Genomic DNA, 27,497 nt, shown 5'->3' with positions numbered 1-27,497 from the left:
ATAGGCTTTAGTTTGAACTAAGCCATGAGACACACCATTTTTTTTAGAGTGAATTAGCTATTGAGTGGCTAATTTGAGAGCAATTGAATAATAACTCTTGGGTATTTTTTCGGGTGTGAGTTGTAAACTTTCGGGGGTTGTGTTTTGAGTGTCAAAACACTTACAGCATGTTTGGTTGGATGGAATAGCCTATGCATTCCAACTCTATTCAATGAGCCGACTATAAACTATTGTTTGGTTTAAGGTAATAGCCTATTATGGGCCGAATGGAATTAGCCTCTATTGCTGGACAACTTGTAATAGCAATTTAGGGGTTGGGGGTCTAAATTGACTGTTCAAAACCACCTGTAATAACATTTTTCCTTTTTTGGACCAAAATAGCCTGCCTCTCTTCTTCATCGTTTTCACTTTCACTTCAGATTTCTTCCTCGACATTTTTCCCCAAATTGAACCCAAGAAATTAGCTCATTAATTGATGACAGATCAAGCATCCATTCGTCATCTTCATCTTCATCTTCCTTCTAGTTGAACCTCCTTATTTACAGTAAGTGCCTTTGATTCCTTTTTTTTTTCTCTGATTTTTTTAGTTAAAGTTCTTTCACTTCTTTTAACTTTTCTTTTCCCCTTTCGTATTTCTTCCTTCTAGTTGAACCTCCTTATTTACAGTAAGTGCCTTTGATTCCTTTTTTTTCTTTGATTTTTTTAGTTAAAGTTCTTTCACTTCTTTCAACTTTTCTTTTCCTATTTCGTATTTGGATATAAACTAGCAAAGCAAATTGTAAAACCAGCAAAGTAAATTGTGCCTAAATGAAATATTCTGTGTATCAACTAAGCCTGGAATGATTGAGTCAATCTTATGTTGGATGCATGAATTGAAGAATCTTGGATTGCCATAATTACCAGACAAAACCAAATGATTTCATTCTTTTTCTCCCATTCACTATTGATTAGCTCAAATTTTCTCTTCTTCCTTTAACATGGTGGTTTCATACAGTTTTTATTTTCTTTTAAATCCCCCTTTCTTTCAACATATATAGCTAGTGAAAATTTTATGCTTTGTATGGCTATGATTAAAAAGCTTATTCATGCGTATACCAACATGCAAATCGAAAGGCATGTTGAGAGATAGTTGCAAGCAAGCATTGCTTGGTTAGCCGCTATTTCTGACCTATTAATTTGCTTGATTATGGAATAACCAAATGACACAACAAGATAGGGTGTTTAACTTTTTCATACATTTCTTGAGCAAATCTTGGCAAGTTGGTCTTTGTTTTTATTGTAACACCCCTCACCCGTATTCAACGCCGAAATAGGGTTACGGAGCATTACCAGACTTATAGCACAAATAATCATACATTTCACATACATTTCTCAAATTCAATTAATAATCATTTAATAACATTCACAATGTCCCTAAAATGAGCCTACAAGACCTTAAACATACATTCCGGGTGGTTCGGGACTAAACCGAGAACTCGAGAAATTTTTACAAAACTTAGAAAATTTTTCCAACTACAGAGGACACACGTCCGTATGGCCTGGCCGTTTGTCTCACACGGCCAAAGACACCCGTGTCACAGGCCGTGTGGACATTCGAAATGGAAGCACATGGCCATGTCCCAGCCCGTGTCCTACCCCGTGTAACTACCTGACTTGGGTCACATGGCCAACCACACGTCCGTGTGACTAGCCGTGTACCCTTTCGAAATGGCCTCACACGCCCGTGTGCCAGGCCATGTGTAATAGCCCGTTTTTAGATCAAATTGGAACAGTGATTTCGGGACCACAAATCCAAAGTCAAAATATTTATTTTATTATTTTAATAAGGTTTACAGCATGATAGATTAATTATGAGAAAGTTTCGTAAATAAATTTTTACCATTTAAATGCTTAATTCGGTAAAAAGGACTAAATCGCGTAACGCGAAAAAGTAGAGTTCTATTGTTTAAAAGCATTATATGGCTATAGCTTGAAATATGGGAGTCCTTTCATGTAAATTAGACCTTGAATAGCATAGTGGAAGTTGTTGGCTTGGTATTTTTGATATTATCAAATGTCATAAAGGTTAATTTTGTAAATGGCTTATTAAGTTAATAATAATAAAACAAAATCAAAATCCTATTATTCTATTCATCTTCCCAAACCAAATTTGAGAAAGAAAAATCAGCCATAGTTAGGTTTTACATTCGGCTAAACTTCAATCTTTGATTAAGGTACGGTTTTGACTCGATTTTTAATGATTTTTACGTTTTAAAGCTCGTTGTAGCTTAATCTAACTAGCCCGTACCATAGATTTTGAAATGTCTAAAGATTTTTAGATATGCCATTGTTGAATGTTTAGGTATTTTGAAGTCTCTTATTAGATTATTGATGGTTATTAATAGATATACAAGTTTTATAAAGTGATTTTTGGCAAAATGAGAATTAGGGATTAAATTGTGAAAGATAGAAATGTTGTGGTTGAAAATGTGAATAAAATAAAAATATGGGGTGTTAAGAGGTTATATGAAATTCGGTTATACATGAGCTATGGGTAAATTGCATAAAGTTTCCATTTTGTGTAAAAAGGACTAAATTGCAAAGTAGTTAAAAGTCTAGGGGTAAATTTGTAATTTAGCCAAAATGAATGTTTTAGGCTAAATTGAATTGAATGAGAGTTTGAATGAGTTAATTTGATATCATATTGATCAAGATAAGCAAATACCAGAATTAGATCAGGGGAAATGAAAGGTAGAAGAGTAGACGACGGCTATACGAACAAATACGAGGTAAGTTCATATAATTAGAATCGAACTTTTCTATACTTCTATTTGTTGAAATAAATGTACATAATGAAAATATTTGAAAGATGAATGCCTTGATGATATATTGTATTCCTTATCGAACCCCATTTGAACTATTTGAATTCACTGGATACGAGTGACATGTTACTGGAATTACTGTAATGATCGAGCTCCTGCATTTGTTGCGGACTAACCATAGCTCGTATGAGCTTACTATTTTAGCTCATTGGAGCTTACTGATTCAGCTCGAAAGAGCTTACTGTTTAGCTCAATAGAGCTTACCATTTTCAGCTCAATAGAGCTTACTGTTATTCAGCTCAGTAAGAGCTTACCGACCATGACCCGAAAAAGCATGTATGATGATGAATTGATGAATTATTGAAATTGTTCACTTGATTGTCCTTTGAAGCTCTAATAGGTTCAACGGGCCTAAATAATGTTATATAGACAAGGTGGTTTATATATTAGTTAAATAACTAACATGTGATGATTATGTATGAATAGGTGATGGTTAAATTGAATTGTTGGCATTTTATTATTGCTTTGATTACTTTAAATGGTAAGTTTAATTCTAAATTATACGGGCTTCCTAAGCTTAGAACTTACTCTGTTTCTGTTTCTATTTCTATGTCTTTTATAGGTTCGTTAGCTCACTCATTCTGGACAAGTTGGAGTTGCATGTCACACAATCCAGTTTTCGTTTGGTATTTTGAACTTATGAACTTATGTAAATATGGCATGTATAGGCTAGTTTAATAGTAATAGTTATGTTTTGGTATCATGGTTTGAGAATGAATTTGTACATGAGTTAAGCCATGTGATTTGGCTTATTTTGGCATTACATTGGGATTGCATATATGTGCTTAATGATGGTATGTTTTGGTATGGTAATGTTTGAATGAAATTATGCAAAATAAGTCTTAATTTATGGATGTTAAATGAATGAATTTTATATGTAGTTATATAGGTATATGGACATGTAATTGGTAAGTTTGATATGGCTTATAATGTGTATTGAATTGGTTAATTTGGTTGCAAATTGAGTTGCTTAAATATGGTCAAATATGAATGTAAATACTCTTGTTTTAGGGTGGCAAATTTGGCTTTTCAAATGACTTATTTTTGTCTACACGGGCAGAGACACGGGCATGTGTCTCAACCATGTATGACACACGGTCATGTTGCACGGTCGTGTGTCCTCTGGGGTACCCTACAATTGTAAGTCAGGCTTGAGCATGGCCTAGACACACGGGCGTGTGGCTAGCCGTGTGACCCAAGTCAGTTTCGACCATAGCCAAGGCACACGGGCATGTCTCCGGCTGTGTGGATAAGTTAGTACACATGCCCGTGTTGCCCTATTTTGCCATGGCTTAAACGCACGGGCATGTCTAGGGCCGTGTGTGGCGCACGACCTGTTCACACGGGTGTGTGACACTTTAAAAGTTGAAAATTTTCTAAGTTTCTGAAACTTTTATATGTTATCAATTTAGTCCCAAAGGCATGATTAAGACTATGTATGATTGAATTAAGTACATTTAGAATGTGAATGAATAATGGTTATTGAATGAGAGATAATTTGTTAATTGGTTGTTTTGAATTGAGTTACAGGTCTGGTAATGCCTCTTAACCGTGTGCTAGGCCGTGCCAAACCTATTGGGTATACTGACTTAGGCCACACGGCCCAGCACACGAGCGTGGAGCATACTGACTTGATTTTTAATTTAACACTAGAGGACACACGGTCGTGCAACCTAACCGTGTGTCACACACAGCTGAGACACAAGCCCGTGTGGACAAAAATAGGCTATTTACCAAGTCATTTTGCCACCCAATTTGCATATACCTACACCAAACCAAATGGCACAATTCATGGCACAAAAATAGACATTCTAATAACCTCATTCAATCATAATTCATACCATTTCTATACCAACCAATACAAAACACATCAATACCACAATATGCCATTCAATTTCATACCAAAATTTCACTTTTTTAAATCATCAATATGGTAATTTTCCAATCATGCATTATTTTACCTAATTTCACAAACATACCAAACTCAAATTTCCACTATTTGATATTCACTATTCTTATTATCAACAATCATCACAAAGCCATCATTAAACACATATCATAAGCCATATGCACAAATATATACACAACCAAACCAACCAAATTAAGCCAACTTTCATGGCTATATACAAACCAAAATTTAGACATTTACAAGCTAATCCAAATGGCTAAATTCATTACCAAAATACATACCAAAATGACCAAACTCTTATACATGCCATATACTCAAAATACTTAAGTTCAAAAGTACCAAAATGATAGTAGGATAGTGTGATGAAGTCTCCGACGATTCCCGAATCTGAGCTAGTTTTTATTTCACTATAAAACAAGGAAAAATAAGCACTATGAGCTATAAAGCTTAGTAAGTTCGTATAACAATAAATTTAACTTACCAAATATGCACAAATTAAGCAATTTAAACAAATCACAACAAATCTCATATAGAACTATCAACCTACCACAATCTTCATTCACAAGGTTAGATATAATTTCACAAGTTTCTTCGATTCAATGCTTGTACGAATTATGTAAATACCTATACCATCTCGTATCAATTTCATACTCATCCACATCATTGATTTACCCGTTGAACCATTCAGAATACTATCGGATACTCGGGAATCTCGCACCCTAACTGCCACATACATATTTGAAGTTATCTCAATCTCGTATCACATATAATACTCACTTTCGAGCCATCAAACGGGTCTGCTCACACAAGCTGATGGTCATGACGAAGCTACACGGTGCTAATCACACAAGCTGACGAGTATCCGCAATACATGCCAGATGACTTAGCCACCGGTAGGACTTACGAACCAGTATCCAAATCACATAACCCCTAATGACATGTCATTTGTATCCTAATCTATTCCTAAGGTTCAACTGAGATTTCTCACTTGCCGAGTTGTCGTTGAATATGTTCGCAAGGTCAAATGCACAATTTATGCAATATCAAAGAATTTAAAATACAATTATAACAAAGCTTATTACATACGAACTTACCTCGAATGCTAAAACGATAAAACGAGTCAATTAATCCAAAATCTTGTTCTTTCTCCAATCTAAGTCTGAAGTTCGCTTTTCTTGATCTATATAATATCAAATTTAGCTTATTTAATTACCTCTCTATTCAATTTAATCCAAAACACACATTTAGGGAATTTTACATTTTTGTCCCTAACATTTTAACATTTTTACAATTTAGTCCTTATTTCAAAAAAATTAAAAATTCATGCAATTAAACCAAAACCCATGCTAGCCAAATTTCAATTAGGTCCCTAGCAGTCCATATTTTTTTATTTATTTCATACTTTAACCACAAAATTTACACATTTCACAATTTAATCCCTAATTGGACATTTTACTAAAAATCACTTAACAAATGTTGTTTATCAAACAACAAACATGCATTATCTATCATTAAACATCAAAACACGTATAGATTCATCAATATAAAAACCCTAAACCTTTAACAATTTTGCAAATTAGTCCCTGGGCTAGCTAGACTAAGCTGCAACGATCTTAAAAACGTAGAAATCATTAAAAATGGGATGAAAATGAACTTACATGCTCAAGGAAACTAGGTTGAATGTTTCAAGCTCTTTAATGGTATTTCAAACCCTTATTTTCAATGGTGGATGCTTAATGGAGAAGATGATACCATGTTTTTATTATTTTAACTTAAGTTATTTTTTAATTTACTATTTTAGCCTTTAATAAAATACTAAAATTCACATAAACCATGTACATAAATGTCCACTAACCTTAACAAGGGTATAATTTCATCTTAAGGACCTCCACTATTTAATTTCATAGCCATTTAATACTTCTAGCTATTAGAACATCATTTTTGCACTTTACGCGATTTAGTCCTTTTTATCAAATTGACCATTCAAACAATAAAATTTATTAATGAAATTTTCACACAAACATACTATCATGTTATTTAGACCTCAAATTTGTGGTCTCGAAACCACTGTCTTGATTTGACCAAAAACAGGCTATTACATTTATGCTCTATTCTTGACACTCTTTCCTGTTTAGATTTAACCTTAAATATCCAAAAATAGATCCATTTTGAACAACACATATGTATATATAATAAATAGGCATTTGCAATTCCAAGTTCTTTCACAGGTGCAAACACAAAAAGAAACCACTGTAGCAAAATAGCATGTAATTGGATAGAAAAACATTTAAAAAGTTGGTCTCGCACTTGGTTTATACTTTTGTGTCATGCTTCTTAACATTTTTGTGTCATGCTTCTTTACATGGGGAATTTGTATATAATTTTTAAAATATTTGTTGCTTTAAGGGAACTTAATATAAATGTTTTGACTGTGCAGAATCTTAATTTTATGTCTGTCTTATGATGAACTTTTTTAATTTCATTTGTCCCTATGTTCTGCTTGTTGTGTTTCCATATAAAAAAAGTTTTGTTTGATTAGTCTGGCAAAAGAGGATCATAGACTTTGCAAGAGTCTCCAAGCTTCCAATGTGCTATTTTTCCAAGGATTGTTGTAGCTTACTTTAGTGTCAAATCTTCTGTATTTGAACTTCTAAGAGAAAAAAATATAAGGTTAATTTTTTGTCATCACACCGTTTGGGGCTTGTTTGGTTTTATGTTAATGCATTTGATGCATTTATTCTAGTGTTTGAGGTGGTAAGTTTGGCAACGTGCTCTTACCAATTGAAGCCTTTTTCAGCTTTTGTACCATTACCAATTGTGGAAGCTGTATATTGTGTTCTCTTCAGCTTTGTCTCTTCTACTGGTCTTAGCTTTCTCCAGATCTGTAACTTGAATAGTTTCAAAACAAAATTCATATTAGGCTTCCTTGAAATATCCATGTCTGACATTTTCCAACACATGCCAATCTAGGTATATATAGAGATATGATGCTCCAAATTGAACAATTTGTAATAAATTAATCACTCTCTGTTTATTAGCAACTAAACAATTTTCTTTCCTAATAAAATGCAATTCAGTGACAAAGTGGTTGTGATCTTTATGTCTCATACAACAGTTGCTATTTTGGTTGTTTTATTCTTTGATTTAAAACTTTGTCGAGAAAATGATGAGAGCAGAAAGGACATTGGATCGAATTGGTGGGAAAAGTTTTTCTTTTACAAATAAAATGTTAGGAATGATGAATTCTATGCATTACCCTTTAGACTTAACAAACTTTTCCCATCAATTTAACCTTTTGAAAAATAAATATTTACTGTTACAAATTATTTACTTTCCAATTCCATTTCTTAAGTTAGATTTATCTTCCTAATTTTCCTTTTCATCCTACATCTTTATTCAAGAAGTTGTTTTTGAGTCACCTTGGTTAATCTAACCGCTGGTTTTACCTCATGTTGCACTCTCTCTTATTTTTCCTTTATTTATATGTGGTTCTTTTCTTACTGTCAAGTCTCAATCCTATTTTAAGCTTAACGTTCTACACTCTGTGTAGCTAATAGAATGTAATGTGTTACCATACACATTGCTTTTCGGGTTGATGATGGTTATATACATTGGTTTCAAGTTGTTTATGCATGTTGCATGCAAATGCCTTTTTTCTATGCAATTTTCATTCTATGCCATTCACTTCATATTTTAGTGTTTCATGTCGTCCAATTTTAATGTGGTTTATGTTTCATGTTTGACAAGTCTTTTCATCTAATCTATTAATATGGTTTGCTTTTATTTTGCAGGTAAGCTTGATTGTGTGCTTTAAAGATATAGTTTTTCTTTATAATTTCTATAATTTCTGTAAGTTATCATCAGGATATGTTGCATTCTTGCTGTAATCTGTTTTGTATCTAATAAGACACGCCCTTTCAAGGTGCGATTCCTAGGAGCTAAACTTGAGTCACTTATGTTCAAATAGAGGGTTTTAGCTTCTCATGTATAAGCTATTAGTATATGCAAGAAATTGTTTGCTCATGGCATATATCATGTCAAGAGATTAATCCAATGTGGTCTGTGGTCTCAAGCCTTAGTGAATGTTCTTAATCTATTTGTTTTCATTTTCCTTATTTGAATTGAGATCAATTGTATTTTAGCTAATAAATTGTTGGATATCTATGGTGGTATTTGATCGAAACTTGTTTGAAGTAGCTCTTGTATGCTGTTTTGATGATACATATTCAAACTTTGTCAAAAAGAAAAATGATGGCATTCCATGTATAATATACTAATCTTATTAAGCTCACCATATATTTTGCCTTTTCTTTCTTTGGTGCACTAATCTTGTTAAGTAGACTAACCATATACTAGTTTCCATAATTTCATATAACATTTCAAAGAAAATTTCAACACCACATAAAAGATTCCATTTTCCCAATTATTCTTCACCACTCCCCCAAACTAAAAACTTGAACTATTATTTTAAAAAAAAATAAAATCATCTTTTCTTTTTGTTTTGTATAAATGAAAGCTTCCACATTGTCAGTGTTACTCTAATTGGCAAGAACTGGACCTAAAATCACAGCATTACCGACGCTCAAAAAATGGGAGGTTGATGAAAACAAATATGCATTTGAAAGGATTAGTTATTTCTTGAACCATGCAATGGTTCTAGAGAAGCTCATATTAAGAATGATTAACCTACTTGAAAAAGATGAATTGTGTATCTTGAAAAAACTATTGAGGTTACCAATGAATTCAAAGAAATGTGAAGTTTTCGTACACTAGTATTTCTTATGTTATGGTTGGAACTATTCACAATCTCTATAGGTTTGGTTTTGTGTAGCACTTTGGAGAAATTAAATGCCATATGGTGTTATGGTTAGAATTGTTCATTGCCTGCTATTTGTGTATTTGGCTTATGTGACAAGTTAGAACAGTTTGTTGAATGTAGTGGGTTTGATTTTGAGTAGCCCTTTTTGTTGGGTTCAGATAGAAGCAGTTGCTTTGCATGATAATAGGATCATTATTTTGTGCTTTTGATTTTTCCTCTGTCATTGATATTCAATGTTCCACTCAATCATGAAAACATCATATTATGTTTGGTTTTTTGATCATTTTGTAATCATGGAACACCATTGATGTATGATAAGTCACATTGGAATGGTATCCCAAATCATAGAGCAACAGCGCTTACTCTTGGATTCTTTGGTACATTGTTCAGCAACAGATTGATCTTTCCTATATTACCCTACAATGGTATAATCAAATCCATTCAAATGAACGTCAATGATGCTAAAATCATTGTAATTCAGTGGAAGTTCATAACAAAAATTAATTTCTTGTCGGCTATGTGTTTGCTCTTCTTAGATTTTTTTGACCCGTTGGTCCCAGGGGTGTTTGTATCATTTAGTATAATTTTTTTTTTGGTGATAAGAAAACATAACATAGGAATCACATAACCCTAAACCAAAACCCTTCTTGGAGGTTGTTCAAACAATTGTAAAGCGTCCTCATTGCTACAAGCCATTTTCGCAAGATAATTTGCAGCTGGGTGTAAAATTTTATGTTTGGATAATCCACAAGATAATTCGCAAGTTAATGTATGAACATTATATTTGGATATAAAATATAATTCTCAGACTATTTATTACTTCTAATCTTTTACTTTTTAGTTTAAAAGATAATTAAATTATTTGTTTCGCTAATGATATTTTAGCACATTAAATATGCATTGTAGTTTAAAAATAATAAAGTAGGTTATATATTATTTTTCTAATATTATATATTATGTTTTTTATTAATTAGTATTTTAAAAATAGTTATACTAAGAATGTTATTAAATTATATATTATTTTATTAAATTGTATTTAATAATAATTATGTTAAAATATTATTAAATTATATCATTATTTTATTAAATTATATTTAGTAATAATCTTATTAAAATTTAATAACAATAACAATAATCATCTAACTAAAAAATTCTACTAAAGGTAATTTGGTCATTTAAATCATTTTCCTTATGCTATTACAACATCCATTCCATTCAACCAAACATAAGAATACTATTACAACTCTATTCCATTCCATTAAACTAAACAATTGAATTACTAATTACAGCTCTATTCCATTACAGCTATATTTTATTACATCTCTATTCAATTACAACCCTATTCCACTCACCCCAACCAAACGTGCCCTTATAATTCTCACCTTCTTGTTATAGTGAAATTTCTTGTCGTCCTTGCCTGTGAAGGTAGGTTTAAAGTCGGACCACATAAATCTTGTGTCTATTTATTTATTTTTTTCATACATTATTTCTTGTGGTGTGTCCTATTTAGTCTCAATAAATTTATTTATGGTCGTATTGACATACTTAGTCTAATCCATTCTCAACAAACTGGTATTAAAACTTTGTTTCGACTACTTTTGTGGTATTTGTAAAGTGGTTTTGCTCTTGATTTTTTATTTTTTATTTGCTTCCATTGTCACTTAAAACATTGATATGACTACAAGTGTATCATTGACTAAATATGAAGTCGAGAAATTCACTAGGAAAAATAGTTTAAGTCTATGGCGCATTAAGATGCAAGCGATATTGGTTCAACAATGATTGCTTAAGGCGTTGTTTGGTAGAGACAAATTGCCAAACATGCTTTTAAAAGATAAAAAAGACATGATACTTGTAACACTCTCTACCCAACCGAATCACCAAATCTAGATATCGGATGTTACAACACAAAAACATGCATCTGGCGTAATCTATTTTAAAACATACTTCTTATTCATTTTTGTACCGTTCATTAATATAAAGAGGATATTAAATATTTACAATAAATTTTTTAATAACGTAAGATGTTACAACATAAAACTTTATTAAAAATAGAATCTTCATGGCGCAGTGTACTATACGCCACACTCCTATGATACCTTTTGTATGCATAATATTGCAACTCACTGCTACCTGGTGCAATCCTAGCTTGATCCTTCCTGGCGTATCCACTCTACAGTAGAACCTGAAACATGAACAAATACCTATAAGTTCATATAAATTTAGTGAGTTTTAATTCTAGATTACCTTGAAACAAAATTAGTTATAATTTATTTGGAGTTTTGGGGGGAGTTTAAGGTAATTTAATATATATATATGTGATACGAAATGGGTGATCGAAAAGTGAGTGATAATTCGATAACGGTATTCGTGTGCAATATCCCAGATAGCATGCATTGGAAAGGATTATGGGCATTATTCTGATTTCATGGGATTGTATTGGATGATTTTATTCCAGCCAAGAGAAGTATGAAGGATAAGAGGTTTGGATTTGTAAGGTTTGCAAAACTGGTGGATGCTCAAAAGGAAATTTCGAGGCTTGATGGATTAGTGATTTTGGGAAAAAAAATCCAGGTGAAAATGGCCAGATTTAGTGGTAAAAGGAAAATATGGAAAAAAAAGTTTAGGCAAAGAAAGATTTAAGCCAAAAGGAGGAGATGCAGTCGAGAGGGATGGAGTATCAAGAAGAGGAAAGGGAAAAATCAAATGGAAATGTACTAAACGGGAGGTTAAAATTAGTGGAAGTGGAAAGAACAGAGATGAACAAAATTAAAGTCATTGAAGGCTATGTAGAGAACCAATAACTCTAGAATCTACAACGTTGCTTGGTAGGGGAGACGACGGACTTCTGTAACATAAATAGCTTGTCTGAAAGAATAGGTAGAACAGGCCTTAGAGAATTAACAGTCAAGAAAATTCAGGGTAAATACTTTCTAATTGAAGTTCCTAATGATGAGCTATTAGAGATATTAAAGCAAAAAGACTAGGCATATCTGAAAGAATTTTTCATTAATATAGAGCCCTGGTCGGAGAAATTTAAAGTGACGGAAAGGGCAGCTTGGATAAAAGTTTCAGGGGTTCCACTTCATTGCTGGAACTACTAAACATTTAAGAGAGTCGCAGGATTATGGGGAGAGATAATAGCAATGAGAGACAATCTGACAATGGTAAACAACTTTGGGAAGATAAATATTTTAATATTAATAAAGCGAGCATATAAAGTCGAAGAAGTAATAATGTTGGAGGTTGGCAATGATATATTTCCAATCAGAATAAAAGAAAGAGGTTTGGTGGGAAAAACAAATGAAAAACAAAAAAAAAAAAGTGAGAGCAAATGCTGAGAGAAGAAGACGCATCATCGGAAGGGGGATCAGTAAAAAAATTAGAGATAGAGCTGTCACCGGAGGGAAGACGAAACAATAGGGATGAAGTAGTTATTGTACCATGCCTTGAGAATGAAGGAAATGAAAACGGGGGGCAGGGACTGTCGACTGAAGCATTTAATGTGGAGAATAATTCTTCAAGTCATGAAATGAGTTTACCTAAAGAAGGGGAGGCTATTGAAGCCTTAATAGATCAGGGTCAAGAAGATTTAATTAATATGGGCTTGGTATTGGTATTGGATCAGAATAAAGGGCTAGAAACACAAATAATTGAGGGAAATGAAATGGACTTAAATGAGAAAGAAATGAAGATTTTAGTTAATGAAGGGAGCCCAAAGTCAAATCAAAATTCAACATTTTTATCAAAAACAAAGGGACTAAGGGATCAGGTTGCAGCATCTGAAATTGAAGAAGAATTTTTCCAAATAAGACAAAACAAAAGAAATAAGAAAGTATTGAATAAGAGAATCAGATCTGTGTAAGAGATACAGGACATAGTGCTCACAACGAAAGAGAAGCTAAAGAGAGATAGGGGAATGAGAAAATCGAAGGGAAAGGTTGATTCCAGGAACGACGAAAGCATAGAAAACTTGTCATTATCAGACTAAGACATCAGTAACAGAAGAAAAGTCATTCTAAAAGATGTGAAGAAGACGTGGGAGGTGGGGAAAAGATTAGGGTTTAGTGTGCAAGGCGATGAGGAGATAGTAATTGAAGAGATAATGAGGATTAAGGGGCAACAACAGGGAGCTATCAAAGGCAGAGGGAAAAGGAATTCGGGATACTGGTGAGTGGTTAGTTTACTGGATTTTTCTTTAGTTATTTAGTTCGATTTGAAACATGAGAATTGTCTCCTAAAATATCAGAGGGTTAGGGTCAGTAGCTAAAATAGAAGTTGTCAATAGATTAGTGAGAAAGACTAGGGCAAATGTCTGCTTCCTTCAAGAAACTAAGTTAGAAATGGTGTCAGTGGATTTAGTTAGAAAAATTTGGGGCGATGACTGTTTTGAATTTAATTTTGCAGCTGCAATAGAGAAGTCAGAAGGATTGATAACAACATGGGATAAGGGTATGTTTTCGGCCAATATGGAGTTTTGTGGGAACAGGTTCATTGTAATTGAAGGAAAATGAGTATGTAAAAGGATGAAGACAATATTGATTAATGTGTATGCTCCAAAAAATATGTCAGTTCAAAAAATTCTTTGGGAAGATCTATATAGGTTGAGAAGTCAATTTAGTAGAGCATGGATAATAGGTGGGTATTTTAACGTGGTGAGAAATAGAAGTGAATGAATCAACTGTTTGGGCATAGAGAATGGGTCAAAGGAGTTTTGTGACTTTATTGATAGATGTAAGCTGGTTGATTTGCCGTTATTGTGGAAAATGTTCACATGGATTGGTCCGGAAAATAAATGTAGCAAACTTGATAGATTTTTACTAGAGGAAGAATGGTTGGTTCAATTGAAAGACTTACAACAGCAAGGACTTAACAGATCGATATCGAATCACATACCATTTTTTTGTTAAATGAAACAATCGACTGGGGACCAAGATCTTTCAAGTTCATTAATGTATGGTTTAAAAAGGAAGACTGTAAGAGATAAATTGAGAAGGAATGGTCGAGAATGGGTAGTTTAAAAGGGCAAATGGCAGTAAAGTTACGAAAACTTAAAGGAGCTCTCAAGAAAAGGAATGTGGGTGCTGGCAATATTTTGGAAAAAAAGAATTATAGAAAGCGAAGATAGGATAAAGGAGATTGATGAAGCTAGCGAACACAGAAAATTGACCGAGCAGGAAACAGAGGAATTAAAAAAGTTGAACGTTAAACTTTGAGAAGCAATAAAATTTAAAGAATCTATTTGGCGTCAAAAATCAAAAATGACATAGTTAAAAGAAGGGGATCCTAATTGTGTTTTTTTTCCCTAGAGCAGTTAAAATCAAGGTTAAAAGAAAAATGGTGTATAGTTTGAAAATTAAAGATCATTGGTACAAGGAACCTAAAGAGATGAAAGAGGGACTGTACAATTTTTTTAAAAAATTATTTTAATTGCCTAGCAAGAAAGTGGAGAATGGAATTGGATCTGAAGTTCAAAATGCTTAATGAGGAGATGGCTTTGAGATTGGAGGAACCATTTTCAATGGAAAAGATTAAAGAGGCTGTTTAGAGTTGCGATGAATCAAAAACACCTGGACTGGATGGTTTTAATTTGTGTTTTTTTAAGAAAAAAGTTGGGAGATTGTAAAGGAGGATCTATTTAGATTAATGTTTGATTTTGTAACACCCTGAATTTGGGCCTAGAAGTTTTGGGCCTTGAGCATGGGAGCGGTTGAAGGTAGCTTATAATATTCTGTTGTCACAGCGTGAAAGTTTCGTAGTTGAAGGCTTGTTTTAGTGGTTAAGTGTCTTTGAGAAGTGTTGGAGAAGTCCCGGTTCAAACCGGACTCTAGCAAAAATTTTGGTTTAAGGTGAATCAAACCACAGGTGTAGTAGATAGGCCTTAAGAATATTGTTGGAGAAATTGTGACACAAAAGCCTTGTGGCTTAGTGGCAAGTGGCGTGTGGAGCATTTAAGGGAGGCATGGGTTGAATCCCATGGCAAGCAAAGAGCATTTATTTTTCTAACAGGGGGCAAGAGTTGGTGTTGAATTTAAACTCGATGATGGAGGATCCCACATCGGAAGCTAACATAAGAGTGGATGCTGGTCGGCTTTAAATAGAGAGAACCATGAGGAGAGTAAAGGTACCCTTCTTGGTCGATCCTTTCGCTTTGTGGCGTGCTTTCGGTTGGGTTGGGCACGGCTAAGAGTGCTCGGAGCGTGGATTAACTCCAGTCTCCAATCGTGTGTATTTCTCACTAGTCTAGTCAGAGGATGGCTACTTTGGGCGCGACAATGAAAGTGGCCATGGCCCATGGGCCTACTGGACCCAATTGGATAAGTTGTTTGATTGTGTAGTAAATATTGGACTAGGCTAGGTGAATCTCATATCTGTGGCTAGATTTGGGCTAAAAAGGCCACACGAGCGTGTGGGCCCATTTGGGCTGAGAATAGGCTTTAGGGTAGAAATACCGAAATACCCCTGTAGGGTAGAAATACCGAAATACCCCTGTAGGGTAGAATTACCGAAATACCCTTGTAGGGTAAAATTACTGAAATACCCCTATAAGGTAGAATTATCGAAATAGCCCTGTAGGGTAGAATTATCGCAATACCCTTGTAAGGTAGAATTACCGAAATACCCCTGTAGGGTAGAATTACCGAAATACTCCTGTAGGGTAGAATTATCGCAATACCCCTGTAGGGTAGAATTATCGCAATACCCCTGTAAGGTAGAATTACCGAAATACCCCTGTAGGGTAGAATTACCGGAATACCCCTGTAGGGTAGAATTACTGGAATACCCCTGTAAGGTAGAATTACCGAAATACCCCTGTAGGGTAGAATTACCGAAATACCCTTGTAGGGTAGAATTATCGCAATACCCCTGTAGGGTAGAATTACCGAAATACCCCTGTAAGGTAGAATTACTAAAATACCCCTGTAGGGTGGAGTTACCGAGATACCTTGTGGGGTAAAATTACCATTTTGCCCCTAGGGTGTTAAATGACTGTTTTGCCCTTGTGGGCAAGTGACTGACTTGGACTATGTGGTTGACGGATTTGATTGTGAATATATGTTGGTGATATGAATGACTTGATTGTGATTGTTTGATTCAAATATGGGCATGACATCCTTCATACATGACATGTTGCATGGGTTGGGATTTCGCATGCGGAGGAAGATCGATCATTAAGGTCGCACGGGTCGCCCGAGACGACTGTGGACCGATTGATGGCTGAGTGCCGATCATGTTACTGAAGGCTGTGTGCCATTATTGTGGGCTTCGTATTGATATTGTGGGCTTCGTGCCGATTATAGACCCGTTATCGATGGCTCTGTGCCAACCTAAATATGGCTTCGTGGCATCTTGACTATGGCTTCGTGCCAAACGTATTTACCTGTAGCTATGTGCCTAACATATTTTTTGACGACTCTGTGTCGATCATATTTACCGAAGGCTGTGTGCCAGTTATATTACCGTCACTGATGGCTATGTGTCGAAGTTATTACAGTTATCGATGGCTTTGTGCCACGTATTCTGTTAAGTGGCTTTGCCACATTATCTGATTCTGGTAGCTATGCCACAAATATCTGTTCTGGTGGCTCTGCCAAAATATCTGTATCTGGTGACTCTATTACAATATCTGTTTTGGCAGCCATGCTGCAAATTCTGTGGAGTGTAGGGCTGGGTGGGTTGAGCTATTCCCCTCATGGAGTGTAGGGTTGGTATGGGGGTGTATACGGCTGGATTGGGTTGAGATTGCATTCACATTTTGATTTTGATTCACATTACGATATTGATTCGATTCGATTCACACCGATTCTGATTCTAGTTCTGATAATGTTTCTTATTTTGTAATGGGTTAAAGCCCATCTGCTTGCTCTGTTATAGTGGGCTAAGGTCCAATTGATCTGAAATCGTAAGTAAGGTCAGCCGACTTTTAATTCTTTTATATGACCGATTGTTCCTTTTTATAGTAGGGGATTTCATACTGAGTTTCGTAAGCTCACCCCGTTTATTAACCTTTCAGGTAATTTCTAGCCTTAGACGGATCGGAGCTGCGAGGGGCTCGGAGGAAGCCACACACACTGTTTATTTTATAGTTTTGATTATTACTTTTAAATGTTTTATGTGGGTTGTAGTAAAGCCGTTGTAATTTTCTGGATTTCAAATTTGAAATTTTACTTATTGTTCTTATAATTGCTAGTATTAGAACACAGTTTTCCAAAGCAACTACTGTTGTTCAAAACATCACGTATCCGTAATTGTTTTTAAATCAAGCTTCCAGAATCGCCAAGATTTTTACAAAGTTGTTAAGAATGTTATTCAAATTGAGGTTTCTAACAAGGTTTAAAAGGGTATAAGTTTTAATTATTAAGAAAGGTTTTTAATGGAAACATGGTTTTCGAAAAACACTTCAGTGTGACATACCAGATTCGAGCCAAACTTCTAGTCCGGGTTTGGGGTGTTACAGATTTTTTCTATATCGAAAAAGCTAGAGAAGAGTATCAATTAATCATTTATCACATTCATTCCCAAGGTAGAAAATCTAAATGAAATATCAGATTTTAGGCCAATTTGTTTGGTGAGCTCTTTGTACAAGATTGTGTCAAATGTGTTGTCTCGAAAGATAAGGGAGGTAATCGGAGAGGTGGTGAGCGATACACATTGCGCATTCATCAGAGGAAGACAAATATTTGATGGGATTTAATAGCAAATGAAATAATTCACTCGAGCAAGAAGAAAGAAGGAAGATGAGGCAATCTGATTTTTAAATTAGATTTTTCTAAAGCTTATGACTGCGTTCGGTGAGATTTTCTAGAGTTGGTGTTATTCAAGATGGGATTAGGTGAAAATTGGAGAGGTTGGATGATAGAATGCATATCTACATCGCGAGCAGTAGTAATCGTTAATAGGCTAACTACAAATGAATTCAAATTCCATAGACGTCTTCGTCAAGGAGATCCTCTATCTCCATTATTATTTATTTTAGTGATGGAAGTTCTTCTTTAGCTTTGGACAAAGTTGTGGAGATGGGGCTAATCGAAGGCTTTCAAAATGTTATTCTTGGTCTGATTTTTATCATCTACAATTTGGGAATGACACTATTCTATTCTTGAGAGCGAATGAAAAAGAGTTGAGCAATGCGAAGTATATACTATAGTGTTTTGAGATCTTTTCGGGTCTTAGTATCAATTTCAAAAAACCTTACTTAAGGGATTCGATGTGAAAGAAGAAGCATTATTTTGGATGGCAGTGATTTTTAAATGTAAGATCAGATCTCTACCTTTCAATTACTTGGGGATTCCTTTAGGAACAAACCCGAAAAGAATAACCACTTGGGACCTTATTGTAGAAAGATTCAGAAAGAAATTATTGAGATAGAAGTGTCGTACGCTTTCATGGGCTGTGGAAGTAGTGTTAATCAACACTGTTTTCTCTTTTTTACCGATTTACTTCATGTCATTATTCTAAGCTCTGATGACAGTAATAAAAAAGATTGACAAGATAAGGAGGAATTTCCTTTGGGGGAATACGGAAGGGAAAAAAAAGATGGCTAAGATAAATTGGAATATAGTATATAAGCCAAAGGAGAAGGGATGAGCGAGTCTGGTAAATTTAGGAATAAAAAACAGAGCTTTATTGGCTAAGTGGAGCTGGAGATTTATGATAAAAAAAGAAGCATTGTGGCGTAAGGTCATTTTAGCTAAGTATGGGTCGAAAGTGCAATGGCGGCGTTTTAGGACGACTCATCCAAAAGATATGTCAACTGTGTGAAGAGGTATTGTTAAGAATTCTAAAGATGCCAATGTGTGTAAATAGGTGGGGATGGATTCTTTTTGTTGGCGGATTGGGAATGGTCGGACGACGATGTTTTGGATGGACATATGGTGTGGTAATTATCCATTAAAATAGGAATTTCCAAGGTTATTTCGCCTTGCAAGACAAAAGGAAGGAACGGTAACTGATTTTATAAGAAATTATTGGTTTAGTAAAGAAGAATGGAATGACCTCTTTACAAGATCGTTATTAGAAAGAGAGAAGGTGATGCTTAGCAAATTGGTTAAGAGGATGAGTTACACGGTGTTGTTCCGGATGTGGAAGATAAGTTTTGTTGGGTACATGATAGAAACGAGGAATTTTCAGTAAGAAAATGTTCTGAATTATTGATAATGGATGGAGGGGAAGATATAAATTTTGATTTTGATAAAAAATAGAAACTTAAGGTACCACCAAAAGTGCAAAGTTTTCTATGGATGCTCACTATTGACAGAATTCCTAGAAAGGAATTTTTTGTCAAAAGAGGGGTGAATCTTCAAAACATCTCGATTAGTTCTCCGTGGTGAGAAAGAGTTCTGGAGAGTGCAAACCATTTGTTCTTCAAATGAAAATATATTGAAGATTTTTGGGTTAAAATATTCAATTGGTGGGAGGGTTGTTGGAAACAGGTAGATGGTTTTGAGTAATTTTACTCATTGTGTAATAACATGAAAATGGCTAAAATTAGGAAAAGTTTTTGGTTGATATCAATTTCGGCAGCCTGCTGGATAGTATGGTTAGCAAGAAATGGTATGGTCTTTGAAAAAAGGATGATGACTATGGAAATTTTGATTTTTCAATCAAAGATGAGGGCACTACTGTGGATTAAATCTGTTTATGATGAACTAATGTCGTAGGAGAACTTTTGGTGGATACATCCGAATAGGTGAAGAGTTGATTCAATTAAATCCAAACCAGATGCATTGATATGGCACCCTCCTCTACATGGATGTTTAAAGTTTAATGTTTGTGGGATTGCAAACGAGGATAGAATAGGTTGTAGAGGTGTCTTGAGAGATAAGGAGAGAGTCGCAAGAGCTTTAATTTTAGGTTTAGTAGCAACAAATGATATTGATTTGGCAGAGATTGGCGCGGTGATGGTAGCATTGTTAGTATTTTTAGCTATGAAATGGAAGCTAAATGATTCTCTATTTATAGAACTTGGTTCAATAGTGGTGTTTTATTAGTGTGCAACTAAGTCGATGAGACCATGGTCGCTTCAAGCAACTTTTGAAGATATTGAAAAAAACATTGAGAAGGTAGGAAGTGTTGTTTTTTCAATGGCAGAAAAGAATGGAAACGAGATGGCATCTTCCTTGGTGATTGTAGGTATAAATCGTGAGAAAATTTTTAAAGCTTGATGGTGAGCTATTGCTTTGATGTAAACGTAGGCCTGTTAGTAATTGAATGTGTTTTCTTTTGAAATTTTGTAATGTTAAACTTTTGAACGCTGTTCTATTTGTTTTTTACAACAGAATAGATCGAATGAAGAAAAAAAAAAGATTACCTTGAAACATTTCTAGTTAAATTCATCATCTTGAAGGTTTTGGGTTTCATCTCTATCTTTTGCGGATATTTTTCTGTAACGGCGTATACATATTCATCAACTTCCATGCTTGACCAATATATTCACAAGTCACTCATTGAACTAATTCCAGACTTCACCAATCAATACAGATCTCATTTCCTTTTCAGAAAACAAATGTACTTCTCAGAAGAATATCCATACAGAACCTATCTTTGATAGAATCTTCTTCAAACAAACATTGAATATTTTTCCCCTAAGATGAGTATTCACAAATACTTTCCCCCTAGGATGAACTTCATATTGATCTTACCTTTGGCGGATTCTCATACTAATTATGATAACTATCAAAATACCAATAAGATCATATCTTAAATTAACCCCAAATCACTTCTATTGATAACGAAATATTCTAAATCATTTTAAGAATTCCAGAAAACTACGTAACATATCATGATAATGTCAAACTTGACAAACAACCTAGATTCCAGATGGCCTTTATGCATAACATGAAAACTATTTAGATTTGGCAAATACTAGATAACTCGGATCAATTCTTTACATAGCGTAGACAAACTCAGATTTGACGATCACATAAACGATCCATATCTGCGATTACATCAAGTTCTTTGTACTTACGAATTATCAAGGGGAATTAACTCTTTTAGAAACACTATTGTGAACACTTTTCAAGAAACGCCCCTCAAAGCACATTCAATCTCATCACAAGGCTAACCAAACATAGTTATTTTCAGGCTTACCCGATCTTTATCATAGAGTTAGTTAGCAAAGAAACCTTAAATCTTACCTAGATCTCATCACAAAGGCGATTAACCAGATTTTTGCCATGATGGCATTACCGAATATGCCTCATAGGCATTATAGAATACACCACATAGGCCTCATAGAATATGCCATTAAGGCTTTTCAGATCACGCCACACAAGCATTACAGAGAGTTACGTGTTTACTGTCCCGATAGACTTTCTCAAAAAAAAAAGTGCTTATTTAGACCAAAAAAAAATAGTCTTTTTAACTAAAAATTCCACTTCTTCATATGTCAACTGATACATACATATATTAGCAACAAGTCAGCTTGAGCAATAAAAAATACAATCACCTAATCCTTATCTAACAACACTAATACATCTTGAAAATCTAAAAAAAACTTGTACACAAAGATAAGTTGATTAATCAAATCAGTCAACACCTAATCACATCAAATATCTTACCAACTTAGTTCAATTACAGCTAATCAACATAACAAAAGAACAAAAGGCAGCAATCTATCGTGCTGCAACATGCATGCATATCACATGCAACAAAAGAAGCTCATCTACATGTAAGTCATTTCTTAATAGAAAATTTTGTGTACATTTACATTGTGATTGAAGGCGATCCGCCGATGAACATGCTTGACAAAATCACTTACGAAATAAAGTTAGAGGCCTCTCCAGGTGGAGGATCCATAAGTAAGAGTAGTAGTAAATATTACAGCATGGGTGAAATTGCGCTGAAGGAAGAGACAATCAAGGCAGGCAAAAAAAAAAAGATTTCAAGTGTATTCTTCAAGGCCATTGAAGCCTACCTCCTTGCAAATCCCCATAGCTACTAAAAATCCCAATATTATGGTAGCATCCACTTCAATGAATATCAAGCCATTGGTCATTTTTCTTTCTAGTTTTTAGTTTTGCAGCAAATGAACTTCAGATTTCTAATAAAGACTTAATGGTTTGCCTTAATTACTACGAAGCTTGAACTGAAATGTGAAACTAATAAACCGTAAATTATACATATTTTTATCCCATGCTTAGCACATTTATGGATGATTTCTCCTTATATTTGGTGAATTCGATGCTCTTAATCCTTTAATTTCATGTTTTATACTTAGGAGAGCATAAGAGAGTAAAAAGAGTGAGAAATGGGCCAAAAACAGAGAAAATAGACCCAAATAGGAAATCAACAGGGCCTGGACTTCCTCACACGGGCGTGTCACACGGCCGTGTCCATTTGGCAGGATTGAAGCACGACTTACACGGGTAGACTACACGCCCGTGCCTATTCAACAGCCTTGACCACGGGCTGGAGTAATCACACGCGGGCATGTCCCTGTCGAGCCCAAGTATAGTCCTATTCAGAAAAGGCCAATTTTTAGGGCTCTTAGGCATCCAAAAGCCTATTTAAACACCTGATAAGGCACTTAAGAGGGGAATGTAGAGTAGAAAGCAAGGAATTACTCAAGGAATGCCGATTGATCCATCTCAGAAGCCGGATTCATCATCAAGACTGAAGATCTCCCTTCAAGTTCCTTCATGAGTTTTGGGCTTTCTAGTGTTTTGTTATCTTTATGCTTTTGAGATGTTTTCGTTCATAAGTATGAACTAAACCCCCTAAATACCTAAGGGGAATGAAGCCTAAGATGGATCTTGTTATTATTATCTGAGTTGTGTGATAAATATTTGACTTGTTATTAATTATGTGTTCTTAATTCTTGTTTTGATATTCCCGGATATTGATTCAAGTTAAGCTCTTATTAAGAGGAGAATAGACCCTGTCTAAGAGTAAATTTGTCATAATTAAGTGGAGTTGATTGCACGCCTAGAGATAGGGTGACAAGATTTTACCGGATTAGGGTGAAACCTAATAGGGGAATCCATAGATCGAGTTAATGCAATTCTAGGGTGTTAATTAGAAAGAGATTTCAATTATTCAACCTAGGGTTAGACGTTATTAGTCTCGAGAGAGATAATAATATAACTTAGGGATTTCTACGGATCAAGTCAAATGAATAAATCGTCTGATTCAGAGTCAAATAACAAGTGAAGTCTAGGTGGATTTTTCCTTAGGTATTGTCCTAATCAATCCAATTTTCCCAAAAGTATTTTCCCAAAATTTATTTCTGTGCATTCTTAGTTAGTAATTAGTTTAGATAACCAAACCTCTTAATTTTTAGGCTAGATAATAAAAAGTAAGTAAACACTAGTACTCGTAGTTCATTTGGGTTCGATAATCCGATCTTGTTGAACTATACTACTATTTGATAGGTACACTTTCCTTAATCGTGATAATAAGTTAGTTCAAGAACGATTCATTATAAATTTTTAAAACCTGTTACGACTATCACACAACAAGTTTTTGGCGCCGTTACCGGGGAGCTAGGATATTAGGAACACTCGATTTTTATTACTTTAGCTAATAAACCGTAAATTATACATATTTTTACCCCATATTTAATGCATTTTATGGATGATTTCCCATTAGAATTGCTGAATTCGATGCTCCTAATGCTTTTAATTTCATGTTTTATACTTAGGAGAGCATAAGAAAGTAAAAGCAGCAAGAAATGGGCCAAAAACGGAGAAAATGGGCCAAAGTACGAAATCAACACGGCCTGGACCTCCTCACACGGGTAGACCACACCGCGGTGTCAATTTGGCAGGCTCGAACACGGCCTGAAGTAATCGAACACGGGCGTGTCCCTACCGAGCCCAAGTTGAGTCCAATTCAGAAAAGGCTAATTTTGAGGGCTTTTAGGCATTCCGAAGCCTATAAATACACCCTAGAGGAGGAAGAAAAGACACACACAGAGTAAGGGGTAAGGAATTACTCCAAGAAAGTCGATTGATACATCTCCGAAGCCGAATTCCTCATCAATACTGAAGACCTCTCCTCAATTCCCCTTCAGGAGTTTTGGGTTTTCTTTATGTTTTGTATTCTTTATTATTTTAAGATGTTTTCTTATTTAGTTATGAATTAAATCCCCTAAACACCTAAGGGGAATAAAACCTAAGACGAATCTTGTTATTATTTTTTGAATTGTATGATAAATATTTGACTTGTTCTTAATTATGTGTTCTTAATTCTTGTTTTGATATCCCCGGATACCGATTCAAGATAAGCTCTTATTCAGAGGAGGAATAGATCCTGTTTAATAGTACATTTGTCATAATTAAGCGGAGTTGATTGCGCGCCTAGACATAGGGTGACATGATTTTGCCGGATTAGGGTGAAACCTAATAAGGGGATCTATAGATTGAGTTAATGCAACCCTAGAGTGTTAATTAGAGAAAAGTCTCGGTTATTCAATCTAGGGATTAGACATTATTAGTCTTGAATAGGGATAATAACATAACTTAGGGATCTCTACGGAACAAGTTAAATGAATAAATCGTCCGATTCGGAGCCAGAATAACAAGTACAGTCTAGGTGGATTTTTCCTTAGGTATTGTCTTCATTCAATCGATTTTTCCAAAAGGAATTCCCCAATTCCATTCTCTGTGCGTTCTTAGTTTAGATAATTAATTAGTTAAAACAAAAACCTCTTTATTCTTAGGCTAGAAAATAAAAAGACAGTCATTACTAGTACTTTTAGTTCCTTTCGGTTCGACAATCCAATCTTGCTAAAACTATACTATTGTTCGATAGGTACACTTGCCTACATCGCAATAATAGTTAGTTCAAGAAAGAGTAATTATAAATATTTAAAACCTATCACAAAATCACGTGACCATTAGCCATTTTACTTTTATTGCAATTTAAATTTTTATTTTCTTTTCTAATTCTTCATTTATTTTCTTGTGATAGGTTTTTCTAGTTTATGACCAGAAGAAACCCATTAGGAGCACTACTTTTTGACGGTGAGATTGACCGCACAGTTTTCAAAAATCGAAGAGAAATAAGGCAAAGCCTAGGATACACAAAGGACGAGCAAGAGGACGATACTTCAACCACAACTAAGGAGATGGCTAAAAACAAAGCAATTGCTGCTGATCCAATAAATCAAAATCCTGCTTCATGCACTATGTATGATTATGCTAAACCTAATTTAATAGGAACTAAGTCAAGTATAATTAGACCTACTGTTGCTGCAAATAATTTTTAACTGAAACCTAACACCATTCAAATGATTCAACAGTTTGGTCAGTTTGATGGTTTGCAGGACGAGGATCCCAACGCTCACTTGGCGAATTTCTTAGAGTTTTATGACACTTTTAAAATCAATTGTGTTTCTGATGACGCCATTCGCCTTCGGTTGTTTCCCTTTTCATTGAGGAATAAGACTAAACAGTGGTTGAACTCGTTTCCATGAGAATCAATCACTACTTGGGAACAGATGACCGAAAAATTTTTATTAAAATATTTTCTGCCAGCTAAAACAGCCAAATTACGTTATGATATCTCCTCTTTTGTGCAGATGGATTTAGAAACACTTTACGATGCATGGAAGAGATACAAGGACCTTTTCCAAAGATGCCCTTACCATGGGTTACCACTCTGGCTATAGGTCCAAACTTTTCACAATCGCCTGAACCCTTCGACTCGACAGATGATTGACACAGCCGCTGGTGGAACTATCAATAATAAGACACCTGAGGCGGCTTACGAATTAATTGAGGAGATGTCACTGAATAACTATCAGTGGCAAGTTATGAGGACAAAGCCGATGAAAGCAGCCGGTGTTTTCAACCTCAATGCGATTACTATGCTATCTAACCAAGTAGAACTCTTAAATAAAAAGATTGATGGTTTGTGTGGTTCTACTCAAGTACATCCAGTGATGAGGTGCGATTCGAATGGAGGAGGAGCATGCACAGAATATCAACCTTTCAACCCTAGCATCGAGGAGGAACAAGTCTAATATATGGGTAACAATAACTCTAGACCCCAAAATAACCCGTACAGTAACACTTATAATGCAGGTTGGAGGAACCGTACCAATTTCTCGTGAGGCAGTCAAGGAAATCAAAGGCTACAACATCCTTCGGGTTTTCAACAACCACCTTACCAGCAGGAAAAGAATCCAAACCTTGAGGAAATATTGACAAATTCATCTCGATGTCAGAAACTCGTTTCCAGAATACCGAGACAGCCCTTAAGAATCAACAATTGTCAATCCAAGGGCTCGAAACTCAGATAAGCCAACTCGCCAAACTGATTTCTGAATGACCACAAGGTAGTCTGCCAAGTAACACTGAATCTAACCCAGGGGAGCAAATCAATGCAATTACCATTCAAGATGCGGAAGGGTTAATTGCACCAGAACCAGAACCGAAGTAAGAAACTTGTAACACCCCGTACCCGAGACAGTTACCGGAGTCGAACACAAGGTGTTAACAGGCTTAATTCATTACTTAAACAGCTCATACAATTCATTTTAAAATTTTCTAGACAAGTTGGCTAATTGCATCACAGTCGCTTTAAAAATCATATCTCGAGTTTCGAAACTCGAAATCCAATTCCGTAAATTTTTCCTGAAACTAGACTCATATATTTATCTAGTAAAAATTTTTTTATAATTTTTGGTCGAGCTAATTAGTACAGTTTATTAGTTAAAGTCTCCCCTGTATCAGGGTTCGACTACTCTGACCTCTATGCATTACGAATTAGATATCTACATGTACAGGGCTTCAATGCCTATTCTGTTTGTCTCTAATAAAACTAGACTCAATAATGAATCTGTACATATAAAGCATGACTTCTAATTATTTTTGTAAAATTTATGGTGAATTTCCAAAGTCAGAATAGGGGATCCAGAAATCGCTCTGGCCCTGTTTCACAAAAATTTAAACATCTCATAAAA

General features: G+C 34.9%; 2 long non-coding RNA genes and 1 other non-coding gene across 3 annotated transcripts; 1 reads left to right on the top strand and 2 right to left on the bottom strand.

The window, feature by feature from the left end:
* Nucleotides 1–11,523: 11,523 nt before the first annotated feature.
* LOC128290655 (uncharacterized) lies at nt 11,524–13,159 on the bottom strand. Its single transcript, XR_008280440.1, has 2 exons — nt 13,033–13,159; nt 11,524–11,774 (listed from the first exon to the last, which is right to left on the bottom strand). It is a non-coding gene; the product is annotated as an uncharacterized LOC128290655 (long non-coding RNA).
* Nucleotides 13,160–13,298: 139 nt separating this feature from the next.
* LOC128290654 (uncharacterized) lies at nt 13,299–17,773 on the top strand. The gene is made up of 2 exons (XR_008280439.1): nt 13,299–13,759; nt 17,604–17,773. It is a non-coding gene; the product is annotated as an uncharacterized LOC128290654 (long non-coding RNA).
* Nucleotides 17,774–26,078: 8,305 nt separating this feature from the next.
* LOC128290845 (small nucleolar RNA R71) lies at nt 26,079–26,185 on the bottom strand. The gene has a single exon (XR_008280630.1). It is a non-coding gene; the product is annotated as a small nucleolar RNA R71 (small nucleolar RNA).
* Between the last annotated feature and the right edge of the window lie 1,312 nt (nt 26,186–27,497).

Source organism: Gossypium arboreum, chromosome 3 (genome assembly GCF_025698485.1).
Source record: "Gossypium arboreum isolate Shixiya-1 chromosome 3, ASM2569848v2, whole genome shotgun sequence".
In the NCBI taxonomy this organism is placed as follows: Eukaryota; Viridiplantae; Streptophyta; class Magnoliopsida; order Malvales; family Malvaceae; genus Gossypium; species Gossypium arboreum.
This window is presented reverse-complemented; position numbering and strand designations above follow the sequence as displayed.